The sequence below is a fragment of the Solanum verrucosum genome, unplaced genomic scaffold (assembly GCF_900185275.1).
Source record: "Solanum verrucosum unplaced genomic scaffold, falcon-dt-bn FXZP01000252.1, whole genome shotgun sequence".
In the NCBI taxonomy this organism is placed as follows: Eukaryota; Viridiplantae; Streptophyta; class Magnoliopsida; order Solanales; family Solanaceae; genus Solanum; species Solanum verrucosum.
In genome coordinates this window covers 31,200-49,536 of record NW_026019988.1, presented here as the reverse complement: position 1 = coordinate 49,536, position 18,337 = coordinate 31,200, and positions in this window count along the sequence as shown.

Sequence of the window (18,337 nt, the reverse complement as noted above, 5' to 3'; positions counted from 1 at the left end):
GGTAGTATAGCAAATAGTTTAAATATACCTTCGTTATATTTTCGGTTCAAATATATCCCTACCATCATACTTGGCACATATATACCCCAAATTTTAACAGAGGGACACATGTCAACTTATGAATCAAATAATTCACCCCCAATTTTAAATATCCAATTCTTTTAAAATCCACCCATTTAACCTATTTCCTTCGCTGACCCGGTTTGGTTAGAGAGTTTTTCAGTTTTTTCATAAATTAAAAAGACCATCACAATTATTCCGGACGATTATACACTTAAAAGTTCATGGTTTTATTGAAAAAAATGACATAAATCAGTTTGGTTCGGTTAGGTTTGGTTTGGTAGGTTCGGTCGGTTTTTCATGTTCTTTTGACACCCCTAGGAAATACGTTTTTCTTCTTAATCTCATTTTATCGATTAAAATAGAATAACTTTATGTACTCCTTTAACGAATAATATATTGTCGTAACTCCGGTATATAAGATCATAGTAAATCCATCATTAATTTTTATTTAGATAACAATAAAAATAATTATAATAAAATAAGAATTTTTTTTATTTTTTAATTAAAGTAGGAAAAACATTTGCTAATAAAAATAATATTTAGACAAAGAATGTGTTCAAAAAAATAAATAATATGTTTATTAGGGAAAATTGCATCTTGGTAACAATAAGAATATTTTTGGACTAAAATGTTGACGGCAAAGATATTTTTGGACCATACTACAAACGGAAGACAGTTTTATTCATTTCACATAGTTCAAAGGCAATTTGATCTAATTTAATTAATAACTATAAATTTTTCAATAACTTGTGAAGTTGCATTTATAAAACAATTTGACTAAATTGCAGTGAATTTTCTCACCAATTATATAGGCGTATTATGAGAATCTATATATTCCTTTTTGGAGCATTCATCCTTTGAAGTTTGAACACAATATACAACTCTACATTATATTGAGCTCTGAATGTGTTTGTCCTCTTTTTTTCTTACCCCGATAAATCTTTGTGAAACAACTCTAATAAGAAGAAATAAGAAGGCCTTGAGCCTTGTGGCCTAACCCTAAACACTTTAAGATTCTTTTTCAAACTTGCCTCCTTTTCGAGTCAAGACAAAAAATGACTTGAATCACGTAACTCTTGGTCTATGAAATTTCTCTTGTTAAGTGCATCATTTTATTTTTTAATTGAGGCCGAACCTAAACCTATGCTCAAAAAATAACTGTCTATACACCGAATAAGGGATGTATTATTTTTCATATAACCAATATTCTCCACCTTTGGTTTTCTTGAGAAAAAAATTGATGGTACAACTAGTAATATTGTGTATTATAGAATTGTGGAGGTTACAATATGCTTGCTAAATTTTGGCTGTTCAAAAGATAAAAATAGCAATTGTCTTCATGTACTAAAAGGATAGTCTGGTGCACTAAACTTTCATTGTGCCGGATTCGGGGAGGGGCTGGACTACAAGGTCTATTGTACGCAGTCTTATCAACATTTATTTTTATGTAATTTGTTGTGAATTGATGAATATGGAGTGATTCATGTTTTGTTTGTGAAACAAGGCAATTAATATTAGGGAAAATGGTCTAATATACCCTTAACTTTGTCATTTAGAACTGATATACACCTCGTATCAAAGTGGTTCATATATACCTTAACGTTATACAAATGACTTAATATATCCTTGCCGTTACAAAAAGAGCTCACATCTACCCTTCATCTAACATAAGTGAAAAAAATAGTTTTAAATTTATTTATTTTTACTTTAAATTTAAAAAAAATCATGTAGGGATATATATATATATATATATATATATCATAAGTTCAATGTATATTTCAATATTTTTAATACAAATATTATTTTTTGACTTCTTTTATTAGCATTATTCGAGTTTCTTATACTTTTTTTTCTTTCGTTTCGTTTTTAGTGTAAAGAAAAAATTTAAAACTATTTTTTTTTGTGGTTATATTGTAATTTAGTTTTTGTATTTGTATAAATAAAATAAAATAATGGGGCGTCTATAATAAATTTTACAAGAAAATTAGTGAAACATAAATAAATTTGACCATCAAAATAATAAATTTAAATTAGTTGTTGAAATAAAAAGGTAAAAAAAAATACATGAGAGGAGGATCAAATATATGCCGTATGATTTTTTTTTTCAAAAAAATAATCAAAAATTAAATTAAAATGAATTTTTTCACTTCTGTTAGAGGAAAAGGGTATATGTGAGTCATTTGTATACAAGTAAAACGTATATATGAGTCAATTTCATAACGAAGGGTATATCGGCTCTAAATGACAAAGTTGAGGGGTATATCAGACAATTTTCCCTTAATATTATATGCTTCACATTTAATTGTCTTTCGAAAACAATCTCTATGCCTACATGAAGTAGGGGTAAGGTCGGTGTACACTCTATCCTCCTCTAATTCCACCTATGAGATTACATTGAGTACTTAATATGTTGTTGTTGTTGTATGCTTGACGTTTAAGGATCTGACCTTTAGATCCGCACCCGTATTGGACACCCGAATCCGAGCAACTTAGCATAGATATAGTTGAGGTGGCTGACTTGACACCACAATTATATATATATACATAAAGGACTCACAATTGATGTTCAAATTTGTTGTTTTAAGGATCATTTTAATTTTAAATCCAGAACTTTAAAATGATATTAACTGTCAGGAAGACTAGAATCTGTCTTTGTTAGTGTGTTATGTTGAGAATAAAGGCAGTCTTAGGATGTGTTTGGTACGGAGGATAACATTTTCTAAAAATGTTTTTTAATTTTTTCATGTTTGAATGGCTTAAATGTTTGGAAAATATTTTTCAAATTATAGTTTATATTTGTTGAATGAATTAATAGTTTATATTTAATTTAATTATTTTATTTTATCAAGATTAAGAAGCTCACTAATTAATCAATACTAATTCATTGTATTTACTGAATTTGATCAATTTGGCTAAGTCCTTAATTTCAATTTTAGTCAATCCTTACCTCCAATTTTACGTTCTCAAATTCCAATTCTCTGCCCAACAACAATTACAAAACAGACAATTCTCTTCACAAAAATATCCAATAAAACAAGAAGAAATACAGTATATGTCTTCCTCTTCTCTCTCTCGCTGCAAACCCAGCAAACCATACCCGGAAAAAAACCCATAGCGCATCCTCCTCTTCTCTCTACCTTATCCTTCGCATTCTCGAATTTACAGGTGTGAAAATCGTGTTGATCCTTTGTCCTTTGCTCAGAAATCAACGGATGCGTTGAGTTGAGAATTGATACTATTTGACAGCTTCTCAAACCTTATCTATTAAAAGGAATTCGAATTTCGAATTTCAAAATTCTTCCGAGCCTCATCCGTTTCCCCTTTTTCAATTCCCATTTTCCCCCCTATATATACCCTGTTGTCGAGATAGATTCTTGGGAGGCAGAAAAATTAGAGGTCTGGAAGAAACGAACTTGATTTGTAAAATTTTCATTCAAAATACACGTTTCTGATAGCCAAAGAGAGAGTGGGCTGTCTCGAGTCGTTTTGGTTTGTTGCTAAGTTTAGTTAGCTCGTTCTCGTCTCAGTTCAGTTCCGCTGCACCGAAGAAGGTAATATGTTTCATTCCAGTAGTATGCATCAAATATGTGTTTGTTTATGATTTTGTTTGTATTTTCGTTTACTGTTTGTAACATAGCTACATAGTTAATTTTTGTGCCAAGACTTATATTTTCGTTTCTATTTACTATTCAAGCCCGACTATTGCTATGCTTAGGCTTCGATTCTTGATTTTTTGCGTTAAAAGAGTTGACTTCTTACTAGCTTGAGTCATGAAAATATTAACCTTATGCTTAGAAGTTATAAATTGTTGTCTTGGCATAACCTTTGTTCTACCATAGTTATACCCGATTCAACAATTTGTCCTTATTTACTAGTTAAATCTTATCTTGTTCTTGGGTTATTATTGCTGCCTTAGAATTGGACCTCGTTTTCTCTGATGGTTATGTTCAGAAAGTGGTTTGTGCTTTGTGTCATGAATAAATGAGAAATCTCAATTATATAAATAGTGTCCTTGCATTATAATTTATTTGTGCTGATTGTTGGAATGTATGCGTCCACCAGTGATCAAAGGACCACTGAAACAAGCAACCTCGTCCACCCTTTCTATTGGTGTAGTACGCTGCACTTTTCACCAACCAACCTAACAAGACAGCTTTGCAGCTGTACCCCATTTTAAAACATGACGAGAGCACTCTACCAAGGACCGGATCCCTGCATTTGTGAGGATCATCAAAACACCTAGAATATAACACTGGTTGAATGAATTCTTTTTCCAATGCTATGCTCCATTTTTTTTGCCTTAAAGTCTTAGATGGTTATTTAATCTACTTTCAAGAGTTCTGGTATGAGCTTCATTGAAATTTTCAGTTAATTACACAAATGTTTATTTTGAGTAAGTTAGGTTGTTTTCCTCAACTTATCAGCAGTAACTATGTATCCATTTGTGATAACATTGCATATTGGCTAGTTTATGTTGTGTTGAATGTGAAGATCACAAATTTGTTTGGAATTCAACTGGGATAGAAGATGTATTTTGTAATTAACATGTTAGCTTCATTAAATTTTCTCCTATGTGGTAGTAGTTGTTCAATTAATTCATATCTTTCTATGTGTTTTGTATTGTTGCCGCATGTTTTAAAATTAGATGAATCCATGTCTGCTCACTGCCTCTTTATTGGTCAATTTGCTTCACGACAACCTTGAATTACTCATGTTAAATCTTTCCTTTCACTTTCTTTACATGTGATACTTCGCGGAGTCCAAATTGGACTCTTTTCATCATCTCCTTGCATTTTCGAGTATCGAATCAGCCATGAGTGTTCGAGGGTGAAAGGGAGGCAAATTTACAGGTCTCGGCGGCCGAAAAGTGGGCTGTCTATGTGCCGATATACACTGATGTGTACAATGTGATACATGGACGAAAATGGGCTAGTAAAGTCCAAGTGCAACAACAGTCCAAAAGAGGACTAAAATGGACAGGTTTCAGAACGAAAATGGGCTTAAAAAGGCCCAAATGATGTACCTTGTTAGTATTTAGGACAGGTGGAAGAATGGACATTCCCAAAACGAAATGCATCAAATAGTCTGAAAAGACTGAGTTACTTAGTATTAGGACAGGAGGAAACAAATTTGGGCCTGCCAGCCTAATAGTTTGAAATTTGGGCAGGCCCAAGTTTCTGATTTTCTTCTCCCTGTATTATTGTATTTGATTATTTCTTGTTTAGCTAACTTTATTTGTGCGGTTTAAATTTAATTAAATCCGCTTAAGGATGAACCATTTTGGCTATTTTAATTTATTACATGTGAATGGTTTTATTTAATCAACCTTTTTTTTTTTTTTTTTACTTAGTCATTTTGATAAACTTTGCTCTCTTTTCATATTACTTCAAATACCTATAAGTTAATTTCTTTTCAAATAGTTTTTGAATATTTTTATTTACTTTAAGTATTTCTCTCAAAAGTTAGTCAAACTTCTAGTCAAGTAGTAGGTTAATCGCGTGTTAGTGGATATTTCAAGTGTTTAACACTATCTTGAAGTGTAAATTGAACCCCGAACTCTTTTGATATTTTCATAATTATTTTTTTGTTCAAGTCTTTTGAAAATTATAAATTTTCTTGATTTTTCTTAAAAAATTAAGTGGCATTCTTGAAAATCGATTTTCTTAAAAAGTTAAATTGATTTTTCAAAAATAAGTCTTATATTTATTTTTTCGTAAAGCACTCCCAAAAAAATTGCTTTTGAAAAGTAAGTCCATTTTTTTTTAATCTTTACGCCACTCCCCCCCAAGCAAGGCCAACCTCGTCAATTTTTTTTTCCTTGAAAAATAGATTTGAAAAATATTTCAAATGTAAAATTTAATTTTTTTTCATTTTTACACCACCCCTATCCCTAACCCCCCCCCCCCAGGCCATCCCCGCCAAAAATTTTTTTAAGAAAAAATATATTTCAAATTTAAAAAATTCTATTTCTTACGCCACCCCACCCCTCCCCCAGGCCACCCGTCAAATTTTTATTTTTTTAAAAAAAATTATTTTTGAAAAATATTTCACATTTTAATTTTTTATATTTTTATGCCCTCACCCCTACCCCACCCCCCACCCAAGCCATTCCCGTCATTTTTTTTTATAAAAAAAAATTGTTTTTGAAGAATATTCAAATTTTAAAAAAATTATTTTTTATGCCACACCTATCCTTATCCCCTCTCCCCCCTCCCGGCCATTTTTTTTTTTAAAAAAAATAATATTTTTGAATAAAAAGTTCTTGGATCAGGTCCTGAGATGAAAGCTTGGGTCAGCACGGCCAAATTTCAGGGTCGGATTTTGCAACGGTCATCTAGATTAATTATCAGGGTTGATTTTTGGATCAGAAATTATTTACCGAAAGATTATATTGTTGTCTCAAGCCAAAAAAAAGATATTTTCTGAAAAATATTTTTCATTCATTAATCAAACATTAGAAAATATTTTCTACTCATCAATGGAAAATATATTTTCCTGCATACCAAGTACACTGTTAAAGCAAAAGATACCAGACGTAATGCTATAAAAACTTGTAGCTTTTGCAGAAACTTATTGAAGTGCAAGTTTATATAATATTCTTAATTATATTCATTTGCTGTATATATGGTCCAACGTAACTGATGTTATGGTCTCTTTGGATGTAAATTGTTCAGGCTGATGATATCATCCGAAGAAACTAACTGGTTACATTGTATCATTGATATACCTGTGTCGACGTTAGGTGCAACACCACATGAAGAGTCGACACAGAAAATACATTTTGGTATTCCACATAAACTTGCCGAGAGTACTAGTAAGGAAGATTATCACAAGTACTACGAGCCCCGTGTGGTTTCCCTTGGTCCATTTCACTACGGACTACCTCATGTTGAACCCATGGAGAATTTCAAGCGGAAAGCAGTGAGGGAATTGTTACTTGAATCTTTGAACCAGGATTGCTCATCAGACGAGGAGCTGGCATCCCTTGAAAAAGTGTACAAAAGTGTTGAACAAGACTTGCTCAGTGCTCGACATCTTTATGACATGTCTCGTAGGGATACAATTTCAGACAGTGAGTGGTGTCAGATGATGTTCCGCGACGCCTGCTTTATTATTTACTTCATCACTAGTACTATCAAGAGGAGCTGGTTGAAGAAACGTAATAGCTGGTTGAAGAAACGTAATAGAGATTTAGTGTGGCGTGACATTATATTGCTTGAAAATCAATTTCCTCTCCAGGTTCTAAGCGCGTTAGTACGCGCATTCAAATGTGAAGAGTCTCTTTTCCGGGTTCCAACTCCTCCTATACTTGATAATTATATCTACATCCACAATTTTTCCCTTCTTCATCGACGTCAGGCTCCAGATTCTGTACATCTTCTTCAATATTATAGAAACTTATGGATCAATGTTTTATTTAAAGATGATGTCAAAGAAGAAGAAGATGACAACAAAAAAGAAGAAGATGGTCCACCTTTCTCAGTCACAGAGTTGAAGAAAGTAGGTATTCGTTGCAGCTGTGCGATATCGCTGGATGACAAAGTCATCCATTTTCAGTCATCTATGTTATCGGGGAAGTTATTCCTTCCACAACTAATTATCGACGAATTGAATATGACCCTTTTATATAATCTAGTTGCGTATGAATCTTCGTGCAGCTTAGAATATACATCCTTTGGATTCTCATCTTACTTGAATTTCATGAGTATGTTAATTAATGGAGAGGAAGATGTTAAGGAGCTGCGAGCCAGGGAAGTAATCCTGCTCAACCTCAAATTTAGCGATGAACAAGTGGTTAACTTCTTTAAAGATATAGTTGCACATCATGATCCCAATCCTCAAGGTTTTAAGGATGTCAAACGACAGATTTATACTTACTTCAAAAGTAAAAATCTTCTCCCTCTACGAGTTGGCTATGCTGAATTTAAGCAAAGGTACTTTAGTGGTCCATGGAGTTTCCTTGTATTCCTTGCTGTTATTTTCACGGTTAGTATGACTGTAATTCAGACCGTCTTCACAGGCATTCAGACATACAAAAAAGACTGACTGAGTACCCCCTATCAGTATTTCATTCCGCTTTTTTCTTGAGCTCTTGTATCTTCATGGGTTGTATTTTGATTGTGGTTGTATTTGAATAAAACAATAACAAAAGCCTTCTTTGGCTGCATATTTGTATGTAATTGTACTTATTCATGTATTTTGGTTGTGGTTGTATTTGAATAAAACAATAATAAGGCCTTGCTTGGCTGCATATTTGTATGCAATTGTACTTTTTCACGTATTCGTTGTATTTTGATTGTGGTTGTATTTGAATAAAACAATAATAAGGCCTTGCTCGGCTGCATATTTGTATGTAATTGTACTTTTTACTGAATTCGTTGTATTTTGATTGTGGTTGTATTTGAATAAAACAAAAATAAGGCCTTGCTCGGCTGCATATTTGTATGTAATTGTACTTTTTACTGAATTCGTTGTATTTTGATTGTGGTTGTATTTGAATAAAACAAAAATAAGGCCTTGCTCGGCTGCATATTTGTATGTAATTGTACTTTTTCATGTATTTGTTGTATCTTGATTGTGGTTGTATTTGAATAAAACATTAACAAGGCCTTCTTCGGCTGCATATTTGTATGTAATTGTATTTTTTCATGTATTCGTTGTATCTTGATTGTGTACGTATTACAATAGTAGAATATGGAAATGTTAAATGAGTTCACTTGATGAAAACTCATGGAATTGAATTTGTGAAAACTTCTTAGAATGGATTTGTTGAAAAGCAGCACAGCCTCTTGTGATAACATGCTCATATAACTTATAGCCATGTTTTGATCTAAAACAGCTAACAGAGCAGTCATGCTTTGTATGTGCCATTACATTTTGCTTGTCTCGAAAATATGATGAGAAATTTACAGCAGAGAGAAGATTAAAAACCTAAAGTCTATGACTTACTTTTTCCAACATGCATGAAAGATCCATCATTATTAATTGAGTAGGCATTTGGAGATAGACTTCACGTTCTAGTTCAGTGAATGTGTTGATAATTATTGCAGAAGATTTCAAGCAATTTTGTGCTTCATCACTTAAATAGTTTAATAGAATATCATGTGGATCAGTAGTCCTGATACAGCTTTGCAAATCTTTCAACCTAATGTTTCTCATTCCTGGAATCCCATCGACAATTGTATCCAGTGTACCATCCTCCATGAAACTGTCATCTGTTCCACAAATAGCTTTTCACATATATATAGTTTCATATCGAAAATATTGAGTTCAAATGAACTTATTACCCATAAGTTCTATCTACATCTGTTTCAATTTGTTTGTTCACAGAGTTGAACAAAGTAAATAAGACTTTTGAATCTTATGGTCTTAAATATGTCACGTGGAAAGTTAGAATCAAAGAGTTGAGAAAGAAACATTTTTAAAAAAAAACTGACTAAAAAGAAAAATAAAACAAACAAATTGAAATGGAGGGAGTATGACGTTGAGCTCTATGGACGAACCTTTAAACGGGATAATCTCTCTTCTTCTTAGTTCATCAAATTGAAGGTATCCCATAAAACCACAAGCTGAGGCTGTCCAAAATTGGACATCAAGAATGCCAAATTCTTGTGCAGCCTTAATGGCAAAGCTCATCACCCCATCTGTTATTACACAAGAAATTGGTGGAACGGCGGGTGATGAAATAAACTTTGATAGTAAATTACGAAAAGGAGTCAAGCAGTTCTTCCTAAGCGAGTGACATAACGAAACAGGATCTTGAGTTGAATATCTGATGGTGGCAATCCTTCCAGGATAGTTTCAAATTGGAAATCCTGGAAGCATTTCACAAAGTCAGGGTCTTGGGTTGAAACTTAGAAAAAAGAGTTTTTGAAGTTGAAAAAGTTATCACAAAGATTAGTTAGTTCGCTTCATCTAGGCATTTTCCTATGATGAGTTTAAGCAAAGTTACCTTAATGATCCCTGGAATTTCCTTGTGTTCCTTGCTGTTACTTTCACGGTAAGTATGACAGTAATTCAGACTGTCCTCGCAGGCATTCAGAGTTAGAAATAGACAGACTGTGTACCTCTATCAGCATTTCGTTCTGCTTTTTTCTTGAGCTCTTGTATCTACTTAAATTGTATTTTGATTGTGGTTGAATAAGCAATAATCAGGCCTTGTTTGAAATTCGCGTTTGTACATTGTTAGAGTGAGTTAGAGGTTGAGAATGAACAGGTAGTCAGCTTATATGAACTTGGGCAATCCTTCGTCGTGAGCTAGCTTATGAGGTTGAGTTAGGCCCCAGGACCATGTCTTTACATACATAATTCTACTTTTTCATATGCTTATCGTATCTTGAAGAATAGTAATTTTCCCCTTATTTCCTTTTGGTGCACCTATAAGGTTCTAATTTGTATAGATGACTGGGTATCATTTGTATAGTAAGGCCTAAGGGAGAAACGGAAAGCAAGATAAGACTATGCCAAGAACTGTGGATAGAGCGCACTGCGCTCTCAAAGAATAAATTCCAGATTTGCATACTTGAAATTGAAAAAGATGCCATAACTGCAGATAGCAGAGATGAAAATGGGTGGCAAATTAACATCACAAGAAATCTTAAGGAGTGGGAGATTAAGAGAGTGTCACTGCTTCTTCTAAAGGTGTGAGAATAAGAAACTACATCTTCTGAGGCAACACCTTGTACAAGAAAATGAAGAATGAAGGGAAGTTTAAAGTGCATTTTGTTATAAATGCTTATTAAAGCAGAGGAGGGAGTAATACAGAGGCCTAAAATGATTCCGAAGACAAAAAACCCCATCCCATAAAGTAAACATGTCTAGACACAAACCTATAACGATTACTTTCTTTGCAACAGATCCTACACGTGTGAATGTGCTCCAAGTCTCCCAAACAACATATTTATAAATTGTAGCAAGACATGGCAGTCCTGATGCTTATTCCTCGATCGTTCTCGGAGTGCAGCAGGCAGGCTATGCCAAAATCACTAATTAAGACTTTTCGAAGTTGGGAAGTACAGAAGAAAGAAGCAGCTAGGAACAATGTGGTAAACACCTGTTGTGCGCATTTATGGACTCTTCGGCTGAAGACAAATAGCAGATATTTTGAAGACTAACAACACTAATTTCGTTATTTCGATAAGTTTGTGACATAAACAGAAAGGCAAGACCAATACCAACAAGATGCACTTTGATGCAAGTATAAAGGAGAAACAGTTTCAGCTAGAAATGGTACTGCCTTAACATTCTGTCCAATTTCTGGTTTGGACCACTAATGGCATGTGCCATTTCTTTTTTTCTGAGTAAAGAGAGTCGAAAGAGCTTCCATGGCAGATTCATATGCGGATGGAAGCTGGAACTCTTGTGAGATATCTTGACTATTTTGACTGAACTTTCCCACAATTTGAGATGACATATTCCTATATCTAAGTCCTTCAGTGACATAAGCCAAAATATTAGCATGGGATTTCAAGTAAAAATGTACTCCAGTAGAGTGAAAAGAACTTCTTAACTAATATCACGGTTATTAAGAAAAAAAAGAACTTGTTCACACTTCCAACTAACTATCAAAAAAGGATTATCTAATTTGTCAGCAGGACCTTCAAAGTTTTCACACTCACTAATTAATTCTTTTAGAAGCAAAATATATAGAATACACCACAAAGAAAGAACTCACATAGCCACCCCCAAGTCCAAATTAAAGGGGAAAATGACCCACATGGCACATACAACTAGTCGATTATGATGAAACGCCTCCAAATTGAGCAAAAACCAATATATAATTGACCTCAACTAGTTCAATAATACTTGTAACGCTAGCTAAATGTAAAAGGGTAATGAAAAGCAAATGTCAAATGAGAATTCAAAGCAACGAAAACTTGCCAACTAACTCTCAAGAAAGAAGTACTATTTGTTTCAAAAACTAGACCTTCAAAGTTTATCACACCCACTAACTAATTCATTTAGAAGCAAAATGTATAGAGTACAACGCAGAGCAAGATACCCCAGCTCACCGTAGCCAGCCACAAGTCTAAATAAAGGTGAAGCCTTTATGATGAAACGACTCCAAATTGAGCAGAATCAATACACAATCGACCTCAACTAGTTCAATAATATTTGTAACACTAGTTAAATGTAAAAGGGTAATGAAAGACAAATCTCACATGAGAATTCCAAGGCAATCAAGAACTTGTCAATACACTCTCAACAAAGAATTACTATATCATTTCAACTACAAGATCTTCAAAGTTTATCCCACCCACTAACTAATTCTTTTTTTTTTTTGGATAAACGTGGTGTCCGAGCCAGCTTGCACGCACCTTAACTATTTCCACGGGATACCTACCACCTCCCACTAACAACTATGTTGCTACCGGGCAACTCTGTCCACCAAGGCTAAAACACATAGGAAGAAATCACCTAGTGATTTTTGTCTTTGTTGGGATTTGAACCTAAGACATTGTGGTTCTCAATCCACTTCATTGTCTACTTGGCCAACCAGTGCCACCCACTAACTAATTCTTTTCAAAGCAAAATACATAGGAGTACAAAGCAGAGCAAGATACCCCAGCTCATCATAGCCACCCACAAGTCTAAATAAAGGTGAAGCCTTATGATAAAAAATAAAAAAAAGAGTCCAAAATGAGCAGAATCAATATATAATCAACCACAACTAGTTTACTAATTGCTTTTAACACTAGTTAAACGTAAAAGGCTATTGAATGGAGCTAAGAAAAATTGTACATTTTAGCTTATTCACCCCATCAATGTGTGCACAAAAAGGTGAGCTTAGAGCCATCCATGTAAATCCACTGAGGAAATGGTCTCTTCTAACACAAATATCAGAATGACCTATAATTTCTTGACCCAAATAAAGATTGTATCATCTGCATAAGATAGATGGTTAATTTCCGGGATCCATTTCGGTAACCCAAACCCTTTAAACTTCGAGTTTCCAATTAATCCATTTAAGCACCTTGATAACACCTCAGCAGCTATAATAAATAAAGTAGGAGATAATGGATCTCCTTACTTGAGATCCCTGCTTGATTTGAAAAACACAAATGATTGCCCATTCATTAATACTCAGTACCAATTATTGTTTACCAATCTCACCACCATATCTATAACTCTTTCTGAAAAACCAAACTTTCTCAAGACTGTTGCTAAAACAACCACGATACTCTATCATACGCCTTAGCCATATCCAACTTGACTACCACATTGAGGAATTTATTCCTCCTATTGATGTCTTTGACTATCTCCTGTGCTAATAAAATATTTTTTGTGATGCTTCTGCCCTTCACAAACCCCGACTGATTGTTGGAAATAATTTGAGGCAACACTGCTGATATTCTCTCATGTAATAATCTTGTTTGTAAACATGCTTAAGCTTAAGGTCTTTAGTCCCCAAAATTCGTCGCCACTTCCTTCTTTGGTATAAGAACCAAATTAGTGTGTGTGATGTATCTTGGTAACTCATGCCCACAAAAGAAAGCTTTAACCATATTTGTGACATCATCTGCAATGATTTCCCAACAACTCTGGAAGAACAATCCTGAAAAACCATCTGGTCCACTTGCACTCTCACCATTTAAACCAAAAACAACCTCTTTCACCTCCTCTATCGTAGGAATCTTCTCCATGGTGTCATTCTGTTCCCCTGTGATTAACTTAGGGATTACATCCAGCATGCTGTAATCGCTATTTACATTGGTCTTCGTGATACACCTCCACAGCTTCTTCCCCTATATTTTGAGTTGACGTGATCAGATCACCCTGTCTTGTTCTTATTTCCGATATCAACAATTTTCTTCTTCTCCCCTTCACATAAGAATGAATTTTTTTTGTGTTCATATCACCATCCTTAAACCAACTCATTCCTGCCATCTGCTTCCAAATTTCTTCCTGAATCTTTTTAAATGGCGTTCGCCCTACTCAGCTCCTCCCTATTTTCCTCTGCTCCAATTGCGCTTCCTTTACTTTGATCACATCTTCCAGCGTGGATATTTTTTGGAATATATTTCCAAAAGTTCTCCTGCTCCATTCCACTAACGCCCCGTTGCAGAACCTTAATAGGGGTTCCTATGCATTCATTCTGCCAGCTTTCCTCCACGAGCTTGTGGAATTCACTATGTTTAGTCCAAAAATTCATGAATTTGAAAGGCTTTGCAATATGGCTATTCTGTGCATTGCATTCGACATGTAACGGCGCATGGTCTGAACCTTGTCTTATTCTCCTCCTGATCTTCTAGAGTACCATATTGGTTCACTAGAGCGACTTCTGATTTTGTGTTTCTGGGTTCCACACCTGTTCCTTTGTTGTCTTCCTTTTCCATATCCTGTTTGTCGTTGTTCGTAAAAATATCCCCTGTTTTCCTTTGTCGTTTGATTCAGGTTTCTTTCATAGGCACCCCCTACTTGTTTCTCCTTTTCTTCCTGTAGATACTATTCTGGATTGATTACATAGCATTATGTCCCTGTAACTTATATGTCTTGCAATAGAGTGGCGAGGGAGAGAACGAGAGTGACGAGCGAGATTCACCAAGAGAGAAGTGAAATAGCAACAGTTTGCTATGAGGTACAATTAAATCAAACTATATTTATAGCATTTAATTTGAATTAATAGTTTGTTATTATATACAATTTTCCCATAAAAATACTACCATAAAAGAAAGCACAAAAAAGGAAAGGGAGTTATACGTTACTCTTTATTTTATTTTGTTTTATTAATTACATCATTCTCTTTCTATTTTTTATTTAACATTAAAATAGAAAATTTTTTATAAAAATGTATAAACTAAACTTTCAAAGAATATTTTGATTTTTAGTAACATAGCACGTAAATAAATAATAATGAAAATTTTACCTTGAAATTTTGCAGAATATCAAATATGACCATATTTAAATCCTTTCATCATAGATGATATTAATTTTTAAAATTTTCCTTCCTTAAACTCATCATTAATGTAATTTATATCATTTCCTTAAATTAATTATTTCCTTTCTTTGTTCTTTTTATTTATTTATTTTAAAAATTAATTGTTATAACTTTCTTTAAAAAATGCATTTTTTATACAGAAATAGACTTAATTTGTCATTTATTTCTAATTTCCGTTTTTTTTTTGTTTTTTTTTCTCTTAAAACGTTTTTTTCTTATCTATCTTTAATTATAGTTTTTTTTTTTCTTTTATATAACTTTAATTGAAGTTTGTTTTATTTTCTTTAATATATCTTTGATTAAGGTCTCTCTCTCTATATATATATATATATATATATATATATATATATATATATATATATTAAGGCCTAAAATTTATTTACTTTTTTTATTGATAATAATATTAATAATAATAATAATAATCCAAGTATAAAGCTATGATAAACATAATTTAATGTCTTCTATGTTTATTTATTTATTTATTTATTTATTTATTATTATTTATTTAGATAAATAAATATATTTATTTTTACAGATTTTCAACCTTATCACAAGATAAATGAGGAATTGTCATAACAAAAATTATAAAATGATAATCTCTATCACTATTATAAACATAGAAGGCATTAAGTTATGCTTTCATAATATTAATTTTAAAGGACAATCAAATTTCAAAATTGGAAAATAATTTTATGAGAAATAAAATTTAAACTTTTGAATTTAAGATAAATAATATTTATCTATATCTAGCTAGCGTTAAATTCTATCTTGAACAATATCACTATTACAAGTCATTTAATAAATTTAAGACTATTCACAATATTATATAACAACATTAAATTAAGTTAAAAATTGTGATTTTAAAATATACGATAAATTTTTAATTTCAATTTTTACCTTTTAAAATTTTAATTCAAAGATAACTATAATTACACATAATATGCTTTATTGGATAAAAATTCAATTAAACAGTCTCCTTCATATCCATAGGTTTTCTGATATAATTCAAATTAAAATTTAATATATTCTCTACATACATTGATTAAATCTAATATATCGATTGTACTAATTAAAAATATTTTTACCTTTATATCAATTTTCTATTATATTTTACACAAATTAATACAATAAATAATATTTTGAATCTTTTAATTTTGAATCTTATGATATCAAATATTTCATATGGAAGGTTAGAATTGATAAATTATTAACATAATTTTTTTATTCAAACAACATAAAAAGAATATATATATATATATATATATATCATATACAATAAATTAAATTGTTTACTAATAATATTAATTTAATATGCTCAAATACACAAGTTAATGAATTGTATTATTATATTAATATTTTAATAAATTAATTATATTATTTAAGTGTATTATACATTTTATTTTTAATTATAAAATTATTACATTTTAAATCATCTGCCCAACGCGCAGGCACGTATACTAGTTTATAATAAGAACCAACTCTTTATTTATATTTTTTCAGTTACAACATAATAATTCTGCATTATTTAATTATAGAATTTGAAGGGTTTATGTACTATTAAAATGAGAAAACAACTATATAAACAAAATATATTCACCATCTTAGTTTTTTCATAAATCAATATGAATTTTATGTAGCATATAGTTGCAAAAGTAGGTAGAATAGAAAGAATGGATCCAAGAGAAAAGACCATAGCGATTCAAGATTATTTTATAATCTCAATGTATGATCACTACGACTATCTTGCATTTTTGTAGTAATGTTGGATCAAATAACTCTTTCTTGATCACCTTTCAAGATACCAAACACCATTTGCGTGATATAACAAAAGAAATCATCGGGCTATTGCTAAGCATTTGAAATTTGATTGACATCCGAGAGTAAATCAAGAAGAAGAAAAGATGCAGAAATTGAAACTTTTGAAGAAGTTTTAGTCTGAATCTACAACTAATTTGATAGGTATAATTTTCAACTCAAACCCTTGTATGAATATTGTTAATTCTTCTTTTTCATTGAAATACTTTAAATTTGTATGACAAAGAAGTGACATTCAAGAAAAAATTGATATTGAGGGATTTTGCTTAACATTTAGAAAAGACAAAAAGGAAATATATAAAGTACTACTGGAGAAAAAGAAAAATGAAAACAAATAACGAGGGATAAGAAAAATAAAGATGTCAAGAAAAAGAAGAAAAAGAAAAGGCTCCATATATATAATATTGTCAAATTAAAATTTAATATACAAAGAATGATTCATTTGTTTTGTTTCATATATAAGTCTTAGTATGTTCCATATATATAATATTGCCAAACTAAAATTTAAATTCAAAGAATGATTCATTTATTTTGTTCCATATATAAGTCTCAGTATGTTCCATATATATAATATTACCAAATTAAAATTTGATATTTAAAGAATGATCCATTTATTTTATCCCATATATAAGTCTTAGTATGTTTCATATATATTCTCCCTAAATTTATAAAAAATAATAATAAATTATTTAAATGACAAGAGATATTATTTAAAACAAAAAAATGGATATTTTAATTTTAATTCATTAAGTAGAATAAGAAAGGAGATGACTTCTAAGTTGTCATACAAATTCAATTCATAGTCATGTGTAGAATTAGAAGATCACTTCTCTAATATAAGTGGATTGGTTATTACAAAGGAATAAAACATTTATTAATTTAATTAATTAGTACATAAAGAGGAGAAATAGAAAAAATAGTACCAAAGGAATGGAGAAAAAAGAAAAAACTATGTTGGAGTATATATATACCGTAACAAAATAAAATAACAATAATAATAATATTATAATAATATAATAATAATTTAAAAAATATATTGTAACAAAATTTTGTAATGCTTTTATTTATAAGACAATATATGAATATCTAATGTGTGTATATATATATATATATATATATATATATATATATATATATATATATATATATATATATATATATATATATACAATGACTATTAATATAATTTAGGAGTTATGATCATCAAAAGTCATGAGAGTTATGAAATAATAATAATTTAATTTTTATATTAAAGTAAATAAATAAATAAAGGAGTAATAATTGACACAATCATTTTTATATAAAAATAATAAGAAATAAAATAGAATAAGAAAGAAAATGATTTCTTTGAGAGAAAACTTTGAAAATAAAAGTTATAAAATAAGAAAGGCACATAATTAACGTGTTAGGAAAAAAAAAGAAGCTAAAATAAAAAAGAAACTAGATTGTATCATTTCTTTTTTGTTCTATTTTTTTTATAGTTTATTTCATGTTTTATAATATAAAACTCAAATAAAAGAA